Below are 12,692 nucleotides of genomic sequence, written 5' to 3'. Positions count from 1 at the left end.
GGACAAGCTTTTAAGAAGCGGTGCTTAGATGTACATATCATGTACAAATTATAGTGATTTTGAAGATGACTGTCTAATTATGGGTAATTAATGCTAAAAAGTCAATATGTGAAATATTCTTCATCATAATGTAAAAAAAAACACAATGATTTTGATGATGACTGTCCAAATATTTGGTAATTAATGCTTAAAAATCAATAAGTGAAATATTCTATAAATAGTTCTGTTTTAAATGTAGCATTAGTTTAATTAAGACGACAGTTTGATATGAAACAACGCTAGTTCATGCAGATTTTGGTTCAAACTTAGGGACATACAAGTACATTCGAACCTCGTTATCTCGAACTCGGCGGGACCATAGGAAAACTTCGAGATAACCAAGTATAAGATTTAAGTGAGTTCGAATGTTTAGTGTAAAGTTTGGCAGTGACCCACGAAATGCTACGAATTAAATGGGGTCTTGAGTTTTACGAATTAGAGGTCAGGATTTTCAACTGTTATTTACATGTACGCTTTACACGAAATTTTAGAACAGACAAAATACCAATATACTGTCACAATGTGTTAGATTTTTAAAGATAAACGAAATTGTTTGCTGTATGACGTAAATCCATGTATTGTTTATCTACATTTCATCTTATTTCGATTTCTTTGTGCGACATGAAGCTAGACGTCATTGATGAGCGTTAAGTTGCCTGTTTTATTTTAATATATAATTATCTTGCCATGTTAATATTTTCTTGATATTTTTATACGAAAGTTGCTTTTCGCTGGTGTCTCTTTTCCTGTTTATACCTAACAATGTGTTATATGCAGAATTGTAGAACAGAGTACCTTACCTACATTTCACATTACTTAGTAGACCAAAAGAAAGTTTTATTTTTAAAATCTCTTTTAAAATATATTTATTATCTAACTTTGTGATTGTCACAATAAAAGAGGGTATGATACGACGTCCTGCCACCGCTGGTTATCTGCAACTAGCCTTTGAACAACCGTGGCTTGGTGGCACTCGAATTAGCTGCAGGGTCGAATTACTGCATTGCCATCAAATGCGATTATTATTCTTAAGTAAAGCCATATGTTACATATCAGAGAAATAACATTATGGTATCGGTCGAGTTTGACTATTTAGCTGTAACCTTCGCCCTTCAATTTTTGAGATATAACTTTTATTTACCTTCAATTTTTGAGATATAACATTTATTTACCTTCAATTTTTGAGATATAACATTTATTTACCAAGATTTTGTGGTTGGCGACCGCGATAAAACAGACACACTTGTACGTTTGGTAGTTTAAATCAGGCGCATTCGAGTGCAGGATAGGGTGCTGAAAAAAAATGTACGGTATGTTTTACATATTTCTACATGTTTGTTAAGGTTACGGGGATTTGACGTTCTCCGAGATAAGTCTTATATTATAAGTCTTATAAGAACGGGCGCCAATAATTTCTTTTTAACAAGGAATAGCACCTGTCTGTAAGAATACAGTAGACATAAAAAAGTTGTTTCGTCCTTCTGTAAGTCATAGTACTAAGGTCTAAAGATTTAAACCTAGGAGACGACTGAGAAATATCGATCGAAAGAAATGATAGAATTTAGACATCTTTAGGTCATAGGTCATGTATATGTGTATTTTCTTAATAAATATCATGGAAAACGCAGTGAATTCGAACGAGTGTCCTTGTACACGTTTCACTTGAATAGTGTGCACAATCCCGTTCGAGTTGCTTCCCTTGTGTTGTGGCATGGCAAATTCAATGGCAGAGTCACATTCAATCAAATCCCTATTTTACTTTTTATTTTTGCAATTAAGAAATATCATCATCTTTGCTTAATTTCTGTTCGCCGTATATGAGTAAATCTGATTTAAATTCTCAAAGAGAGGTTGTAATTGTCTTATTAATAGATTTCTATTATGAATGTATAGGGGACAAACATCAAAATAGTAATAAAAGTCTTCACATGGGTTGTTGCATCTACATTCAGCTGTATTACATTTTGCTCTTGAAATGCGTAATCAAGAGATCTGGCAGGATTTCTCAAACGGAAATGAAGTATGTTTAAATTACGTAAATCCTATACCTAAAAGCATTTGTCATGTATTATTTCTGTCTTACTGATAATTGATTTAAAAATATTGAGAGAATGAGAGTTCCTTATAGAAATATCTATGTCATACCTCTTTTTTGTTGTTGATGAAAAAAAAAGAATTTCGCACGCTTAAGAGATAATCTGAAGATCTAGTGATTGGAGACCATTTTAGAATTAAAAGGTTGATGTTAAGATTAAATTTCACATCTCAAACAATCAACAATTTAAATGTTTCATCAGATTTTAAAGTGACCCATAACGAAACAAAATAGAAACAATGTCGTGAAAGTTTCTATATCATGTAATTTCCCTTTTCTATTGAAAAAAAAAGATGTCAACTGAGGTATCGATCCAAGCACCTTTGGAGTCGAGAGCGGAGAGCTTACCACTGTGCTATCGTTACGTTACACGTAATAATGTGCAAATTTAGGAATCTTATTAAGTATGTAGTTTACTCCATATATTGAACATTGTTTTGTGTTTGTGTGGAATGCAAAACAAGTGTCAAGTAAAACATAGATGACAATGATGTGGTCAGTACATTAATGACTGATTATGCTAAAATGCCAAAAATTCAAATATCTCCATATCAACAAGCACTACACCCCTATTCTTACACTAAAAATCACCAAAATAATATACATTACATAAGTCTGATCTTTTATTGAGGAAACAAAGTATCTATTCGCTTGTTTTTTTTAATTTCTGTAAGTGTACATTAAATGTCGTACGACAGATATCCTGTTTTACACTGTAAGATGACGCCAGCAGTATGTGTTTCACATTATCTATGAGTAATTTTTAATACAAAAACTCATCTTGGAATCCAACAATGATTAGTCATATATCATTCAATGGAATAAAAATAAGTTCATTGTAATATTTTACTACGTTGCGATGATAAAACCTTGAAAAAAAGTGGAAAGGTAATAGGTAAGTCCGCTTTTCTCGATATTCCAATCACCAACAAATTAAAATCGAATTCATCTAGTCCGTGTTGATTACTTACATAATAAGTATATCCTGATCAAGCGTAAATCGAAAATATCGGGAAAATTCAATTTGCATATTTAAATAACTCATTTAAATATGTTGTCAAATTTGGACATAGTGACGTTAAAAAGCCCCCTTTTTTAAAAGCAAAGACAAGCCCACCATCCTCCCTTTGGTACATTTCTTATATTGGTGTCATGACGTCGTCTATGTGGTTTTAGAGTCATTTGCATACATGGTGCTGTTTCACTTAAAATTCAATGCAACGAATAAAATCAAACTGTTAGGAGGTAATCATATTTAAAATAACCAACTACGAAGCAATATTTTTTCAGAAAAACAGAAATAAGGTGAGATTTTGAAGCTATTATTCTCTGGTGTTGCGGATCTCTTTCACATACGTTCTATATATGTTACCTATCCCGTGATACCTAATGATAGCCTGTAAAAACAATGACATAAAATCAGTTTAACGGAGGTGCAGATCGAAATTCATTACCACAATTTACAAAATGCAATGCCCGACATTAGTTCATTGTCTGATTTCATTGGGATTCTGAAATGAGTGCATGTGAAATGAATAGATTTGAAACACCGCGAGTAAGATTTGTCCTGTTGTATATATACAGAATACAAGAGCGTATTAAACACGTCTTCAAGAAGAAGACAAGTGTGATTTTCCTGTCAAGCATGGGTTATCGCATGAACAAAGCTCCCTAAAATAGTGCTCATCTTGTGCCAATTCCTAATCGCTTCTATAAATGCGGTCTTGCAATATGCGGTACGGTATACTGAGGTTTTGTACACTGTTCCGTTTTCTTGTGAATACACGTTAACCGTGTCTTTATTTCATGGTATTTATGAATGAATTTCCGTTATTGTCTATGCAAATGTTTATCTATTTGAAGATGTGTGATTACAAAAGGTTCTGTCTTTAATTCGTTTATTTAACTTTTTATCAAGTGTTGTAAATTGCATCCCGTCGATATAATGTATGATCTAGGGCCCTTTAGTATGAATGTCAAGGTTATATAATTCAGATTGGTCTATATAGACATGTTTGATATAACCTCGAAAAATAGGTGATCATGACAGGTACCTGTTTTCAGCTAATACAAATAGACTTCTCGGACAGTGGAAGAAAGTCGGTATGTATCCAGTTTCGAACAAAATATAATAATGCAATTTATATCAAATGATATCTTATGTGGAGAGAGAGAGAGAGAGAGAGAGAGAGAGAGAGAGAGAGAGAGAGAGAGAGAGAGAGAGAGAGAGAGAGAGAGAGATGATAAGCTATATTTAAAACATTACTTTCTGATGCACTGCTAAACTATAAATACCTTTACCCAATAATTGTGGGTAGTGAGTAATAAACTTAAATGATTTTATAGTAAAATTTTGTATGTGGAGAAGATCACAGAAATCTAATTAAAATTCTATTTTCTTTCATCGATTGAAAATCCAAGTAATATCAGATAAAGGCATTGGCCGGCATTAAATTATCTTTTTTTATTATTCACAAAATAGCATCACTGTTATAAGCACCTGAATAAATAGTATCGACAGAGGGATACCATTAAATCATTTGCTATTTTTAGATTTATAATAACCAGCCACATCCATATATCTACATCTTAATGTTCGTTTCTGTAGAAAATTCTAATCAACAAAACACAGGTCATAAAATGCTGAAGAAAGGATCTACATGTAGCTGGGCGTATCTTTACGGAAATGAAAACAACGACAATATTCTAAACCATTACCTGTCAGCGGCATAAAATGGACGACCAGGGAAACTTCAAAATAAACATCAAAACATGTGTTGAAATTGATTCGTCCATTCGAAAGTCTTCAAAAAAGACTACTTTGTTGGCTGGCTGTTATCCCTGTTATGGAGAAGTGCAACTCCCTTTTCTAAATTTTGAGATTACCTCCGTTAAGATTAATGTTCTTTAGTCGCCTCCAAGTTTCAATATTTAAGCTCTGGGTATCACTGACGAGTCCTAGGACTAAAGTACGGCACGATGCAGTTAAATCATACAGCAGTGTTGGATCTAATTCTAAATTTGTATTGAAAGGTGATATTCTCTTGTGTGTGTTTCGTATCATCTCCTAAGGCGACGAATATTTTTTTCGTCTATAGTTTTAGACTAAAGTTGGTCCGGAAGATTTGAACTGAAATATTGTGTGATTTTACTGACGCCATTTTAACGAGATTTAATCGACGGTGCTTGAAACTAGATGAGAATGATTATCATACGGTTAATTCAGAAGTCTGGTGTGAACATTGAGCTTTGGTTCCTTGTTTTATGTGTAGCTTCAAGTTGTACAATTCTATCATTGGTAACAGCTTGTGAAATTCGTCATTTTCAAACTAGATCGACATTTTCTGTCATCTGTATTTAAAAAGCAAACTATTTTTTGTAAGGTTTTGGTGTCGAGACTATGTTTTATATGTTTAAATGAATAAATGTATCAAGTTAAAAAGTGCACTAACTGAAGTATAGCAACACCTTCTATCGATACTGATACATAATACTTTATCTTTATTATGCTAATGAGCTGATTTATGTCACAATGTCGAAATTAGGACTTACTTGAAGTAACCAATTGATGATGAATGAAGTAATTTTGAAAATTTGTCAACCACAGAAAGAAGAGAAATAGATCCTCTGAGTACTCTGAGGCATGTTGGTCTTCCCCATTTCTCGGAAATATCTGTTTCGATAAAGCTAAGTCAAAACAAGCTATGGAAGGAACACACTTTCCTTATTTAATCGCGTTTCGATACATTAGTTATCTCAAAATAGGAACAATTTGTTCGTTTGGGGTTTTACATTTTGTCAACAGCCATGGTCATGTGGATGTTGTATGTAAGGATGGTGAGTCACAGTCAGACGGTTGACATGACAGCTGCACGCGCCACATACTAACAAAAGGATGGCAGTTATTGTGAAATTATTCATGCTGAGCGACAAGAAGGGATTACGAAGTCATATTTTGCATTTTTTCTGCTTTTTTTTAAATTTTATTATTATTATTATTATCTTTTATCATTTCTTTTTTTGAAAACTGAGATGAACATTGAAGAATCAAGGTGTTATGTCGTGAACAATATTGACAAGTTCTTGAAGGACAAAACAGTAGTATTATGCACTTAAGTACATTGTTTGGATCAACTGTGTCTCACTGTTGTTTTATTGACAAACATGAAAACATCCATCAACATCCCATCTATGTCTGTAATATATATCTGTATTTCTAACTACATGTTGTATTCCTAAAAGAAGGGCTTAAATAGTCTTTTCCTGATGTCCAATCCTATTGAATGATTTAGGTCGATTGTTTATTTATTTATTAATTTATTATTATTATCATTTGTATTTTTCAGAATTGGCGTATGTCCCTTGTGATATTCACATATCGACCAGTATGGCATGTTTTTAAAGAATCTGTCCATGGCTGACAACCATGAATGAGCAGTAGTTAATGGTGACGGATCGAGTGGTCAGTTTGTGGTCAGCAAGGTATCCCTCAAGAATTTCTAAGATCATTTCCATGTAGATGTGGTACTGACAGATGTCATTACATTTTCCATTTTACGCCGGAACAGATAAAGGGGAATTTGGTGATGTTAACACAAACATACCTTATTCGATAGGTCAAAAGTTTACTTATCATTCTTATGAAATTGGTCAGGGTTTGACAGATAAAAACCATCTGCTTGTCCTTTCAAGAGAAATGTCAAGTTAATTTAGACGCTGTCATTTAACGAACACACTCTCTAATTTGTTTACTGTCGAATTACAGGTTCATTATTAGTTCAAGATAGGTGAGCTGTAGAAAAGAAAAACTGTGGGACATACAGTCGTGTTTATTGTAACTAAAACACAGGGTTAATTTATGGTTTTAAGGAAAAAATCGGCATATTTTTCATTCCTGTCATTTTTAAGTTTCGTAACGAAAACAGTTTGACCATGAGGTTGAATAACATAACACTTTGACGAACAAGCGACCATACCTGTTACAAATTAATGCCATGTTATAAAGATCGTGTGCTGCTCCTGTGATACGTGACATAAATGATAAACTTCATAAGTCACATGATTGTCTTCGTAGTGAAAGATTATACAAAATATGCACAAGTGAATAGCACAATTTGATGAAACTCCCGTCAGTGTACTATATGGATTTGGCTTTATAAAACGTGTCAATATATATACGTGTCCTTCATGGAAATACCAGTTATATTTCATATTATCATGAATACTACTAGACTAACGTTAAAAAACCTAATAGGGAAAGCATCTTTTTATAGAAATAATTGTCAAAAATGACATCAATGTAGGGAGTATTATTCGTAATACAGTCATTGCTCTCTAAATAGCTTAGTTAAAAAGACCTAACATGGCATATCATTTGAAAGTGCGCAATTTTCACAGAAATTCGTGTTTAATCACACACTGGCAAAAACATATCTAAGAGGTGAGTGATTACGATTTATGTTAGTTTATCAATGTGTTCAAGTCCGGAAACGCTCTATACGAGAACCGGAATGTAATCATGTTCTCAGTACATCTATAGCCGGAATTCTTTAAAGTAATCGTTTTCACGAGATACATTTTAGAATAGATTTTTTCCATTGTCGTATACTTTCGTGTTTTTATTGTATCGTCAATTTCTCAACGTTGATAAGATTTTAAAGTGAATTCTTAGATAAATGTATCTCTTCTGTGCCGAACTTAACGGATCTTGGTGAGACAAATGCTAAATTCGTGTAGGAATACTTAAAAGTCAGTGGGTAATACGTAGTGAATTTGTTCTAAAGAGTCACGTGGTTCACAGCTTTATCTATATTTGGATCTGCATTCGTTTCTCTCGTCTCGCTTCGTGATGGATCTGACACTTGGGATACATTACGAATTTCCGAAGAAATGTCAGCATTTCGTGTCGTGATCAGACCTGTCAACATTGGAATTTGTTGCTATTTTAAAATACTGACACATTCTCGTGAAGATAAATTATGACAAATCAAGAAATGTCAGTCCTTATTTTACATCACATGACAGTCAAACGTAGATGGGCTGAAAGGCGTAGACATAAGACAGGAAAAAACAAAGCAGACATATACATACATGAACATATTGTGAAAGCTGTTCGGGAACTGTTCAGAGTTACCACGCTATACGCTATTTACAACTTTCGTTGTCATTGTATAACCTAAACATTTGATAATTTGTCTATATTTTTATAAATGTAGTGATGAGGTAATATATTTTTGTAATATTGTGTATAAGAAAAGAAGTTCTAATAACACAACCAGTAGAAGATTATATTGTGACGTTGCGATGACTACAAGGTCACCTTCATCTTATAACACAACCAGTAGAAGATTAGAGTGTGACGTTGCGATGACTACACGGTCACCTTCATCTTATAACACAACCAGTAGAAGATTAGAGTGTGATGTTGCGATGACTACACGGTCATCTTCATCTGACAAATGTTTTAGCACTGACGTATTTTGTATTTGATGAAAGCTGACATTATAAGTATTGAACAGTCTGTTAACTAACCTTACAAGTATTTACACGTGTATGGATCCGACCAAATATGGTATCATATAACGTGGCTTACAAATGCACACGTGATAAGCAGGTGCCAGGTTATTTCATTTGTGATTTGTAATAGTTCGTTGTGAAATGGTTCTAGTCCGAAAGTGCTTGCTATAGAATGTTCTAGTAACACGCCACGTTCTGTTAAAATAATATAATGCATGCAACCGAAAAATCAGCATGCTGTCCTTGAAAGTAATTTTACACATTACTATTTCTATACTAGAAAACAATATCAAACATTGGATTTCAAGAAGCGAAATAATGATTATATAACATGTCCTATTCGTATGTGATTTTCTCGCCATGATTTATCATCTCCGATCCACAAGATGACATTCTACTTAAGTGTCACTTTGCATAAATCGCTTTTATGAACCATTCCAAAAGATAAAGCAAACAATTTGGATAAAATCATCATACAAAATTATTTTAATTGGTTCTTTTAAAAGTGTTATTTTGACGTCGCCTTCGTTCTCTCTTGTTGAACTCAAGAAACCGATCTTGTCGGTAAATATATATTAGTTTCATGATAACTTACACATATAAAAGTCTTTTCCCCTGATACCAATATTTTTTGTCGTCACTTTCCATTTAAATTACCTACTGTCACGTTACCCAGCATTTAAATACATATTTATCTGATGGCAATTGCAGAAGACATCTCCATGAAAACCCCATTTTCAATCTTCACTGGAGGAAGGCAGACAGTAAATGTCTTTTCACCAAATAGTCTCATTGTATGACCTCTTAGCATTTGATAGAAAACAGAAATTGCGAAGCTTTTTGGGCAAATTGTTATTGATAGGTATTTTGGTTAGGTGCATATAAGTAACGCAGTATGGTTTGCAATTAAGGATCTGATATGAATCACAGCCAAATGAGTACGCAGAGACTACATTGTAATGTCTTGTGAATTTAAGGTCATGATTTTGGTGTTTTTATATATTCTTATGTTGGAAAGGAGTTTGAATGTTTGGGATGGGGGAAAGAGGTTGTTATTTGATATCAAGGTTATGCGTCTGTATAGCTAGTCTATCGTGACGTCTTCTGATTATCACCATGAGAGTTCGGTCACTTCTCAGAGTGTGTTGACGCCCCTCGTCTGGTTGGGCGCTTCACTGAAGACACTATCCCGAGTCTGGCTGTATTTCCAATGCATCAGGTGTCAAGCTTCTGTGCCATTCTCCCTGTGGGTTATTCTGAAACCATGTATTAATAGTCCTAGTTGTTAAGCTTGCTAGATTGTATAGCCGCTAGTACGCCATACATATTAAATATATTGTTTTTATTAGTTGTATATAACTGACTGAAACGTTTTTCGAAACAAATAAACAAATACGGTTTTATCATTTCATTATTATTTCTTGATACGACCATGCTTTTTGTTTATCTAAACAATCCGGATTGGTTTAGGCCTACCTCCAGGTAGTCTGGCGCCAAATTCAGGAGACTCGAAATAGCAGGCAAATACTTCAATAAATACAATTTTCCTATTTCATATTGTCTTGCGTCATTGCTTATGTCTGTTGTAGTCATGTTCTCCTTAATCTTATAGATCTAAGGTCAATGTCGAAAGCCAGCAAACGTCTGGTAGATTAAGATAATACCGGATGATTTATCTTTCAATGGCGCCTCCAAGGTGAGGGTCTCTGCTTCAACGCCCTCGGACAGAACGGTGTGCAACCTTTCGTATCGTTCGTATGACTAGCAAACATTGATCATTCCCGAAAATCTATAGCTATTCTCACTGATATTGATAAATTCATGAAAATGTGTCATCACAGAAATTAGTCGTTTAGTGCATTTAAAACTTGTTCCGACATTTCAAGAATATGTACATCCTTAGTCACAAGCATAACTGAGCCTCGCCTCTAATATTAAGATGGTTGTTCTTGGCCGCCGCCATGTTATAGGCTTGGCACATAGTATTGCCATTATCCGTCGCTTCTGTAAGGTCATGTAAGGTCAATAACATGACCAAAACATGGAGAACACTACCTTACTGAGATGGGAAAATCAATTAGGAAGGATTCACAAATAGAGACTAGAAGTCCAGAGCCCTATCAAAATGCAGCTGAAGTTCATGAAACATGTTCTACGGAATCTAGGAATATATTGTTCCAGTCCCATTTTCGTGTCACATGTATACTCATTTTGACTGTTGATTGTTCTCCCTTATGTGTGATTATATTTAAACTGTTTAAACTTCTTATACATAGAATGTGCAGTCAGAATTCAATTTCGTTTCTGATTCTTCACAAAAATTGATTCTGTATTCGAAACCCCAGTTATAGATTCTTAACCAATTATTTTGTTGACTGGTCTCCAATCTTATTTCAGATTCCATACCATATATTCTGTTGACTTGTGCTTCAGTTGACGTATAACATACTTCCCATATCAAATTCATCTATTGTATCTTTTGGGTCCAGCATTGTTTGTTCATCTGCTCCATCAGCAACACTTTGGCGTCGTAACAAATAGTGGAAATAATATCGAACTAAGACATAGTTATTGGAGGCGGAATACGCACCTTACTAAAGGAACATGCGTCTTTAAAATATAGTTCGAAAATATCAAGACAATCTCAATTTTTACTGATCCTCAGCTAGTTAATACCTTTGTACGTCTGCTTAGGTCAGCTTATACCTGACAAGTCTGAACAGCCATGATCTTACCTACAGGAGGGAAAAGGTGTGTATTTCCCGTTGGTTGAAACGGAATGTTGCAAAATACTGTTATCCTGTAATCTGTAGCAATGTTCAGTGCAAATATCATTAATTTTGTTGAAATATGTGTAAAGGCCTAATAACAGAGGTTAATGATATCATTTGAACAGGATTCCTAAATTCAGTTCTTGTACAAAATAAGGAGGGCAATGAGGAAGGGACAACGACACCTGAATTATATGGTATCATTCGTTTATAGGAATAGATGCTTTTCTCTAAAACTGCAATTCTGGTTCTTGCCGAGACATCAATGGTCTGAAAAACCAACTGTTATTAGGGTAGATGATGTCAACCAGATTTATTTTTTCGAGGACAAGACACTACAAAAATAAACATGAAAAATAAGCAGATACAATAATAAAATTTTGATTTACAAAAGGTTCGCTATTACTATCGCAAATTTCGTGGTGAATGTCGACTCTGACCTGGTTTACGAGTATCTTGATTTCAATTTGAACTTTTCTTGTTCCAGAAGAGTACGCGTTTTCTGCTTGACCGACAGCACCCGATATATGGAAATCTAAGTCAATACAAGAAATGTAAGGTCACGTTCTTAAATGAAGGACATGGTAAACAAGAAATCAACCATCAGTCATACTGACGAGCACCAAACATGTCCAACTTCGAGCAAAGAAATAGAATATTTCTCAAAGAGATTATAATGAACAGCGATCTGCATCCATTGAATGAAACCCTGTGTTGTTACTTCGTCTCTTCGTTTCTGAAGTCTTGCATGAAAATCGTAATATTTGGAGAAGACCTTTGGATGTGAAATCAACTGCCACGTGTAAATTGTAAACACATATATTGAGAAAGCAAGGTCGTTGTCCTCCAGAAATTTTTAATTTATGATAAGAGAAATGAAATCATCCGTGTTGTTTTGTAAACGGAGCTACACAAAATTTTTCTGAGCGAAGAAAATTCGCGGGAAAAATATTTTTGGTTTGGAATTAGATTAAATACTAGTTTCTTGAATTGTTGTTTATCAGTTGTGTTATAATTTTGTTTTGTTTAATAGTGGTACTTTTTTTTATACACAATGATTTTATCGTTCCGTCAGGTTAATAAATTAAGTTAATGCTTAATGTGATAATCGTCAGCAAATATGACACTGGCGACATCTGGTGTTGAATCCGGTTTTATTACGCAACATCTGGTATTGATAAGTTGTGTAACATTTTGAGATAAAATGCTCATGACGTCGCTTTGAATCGCTATAACAGACCAGTTACATGTTGATTAAGTTTAATTTAATA

The sequence above is a fragment of the Ylistrum balloti genome, unplaced genomic scaffold (assembly GCF_031769215.1).
Source record: "Ylistrum balloti isolate Yb309-2 unplaced genomic scaffold, AGI_CSIRO_Ybal_v1 Utg370072, whole genome shotgun sequence".
In the NCBI taxonomy this organism is placed as follows: Eukaryota; Metazoa; Mollusca; class Bivalvia; order Pectinida; family Pectinidae; genus Ylistrum; species Ylistrum balloti.
Note: the sequence above shows the minus strand (reverse complement) of the source record.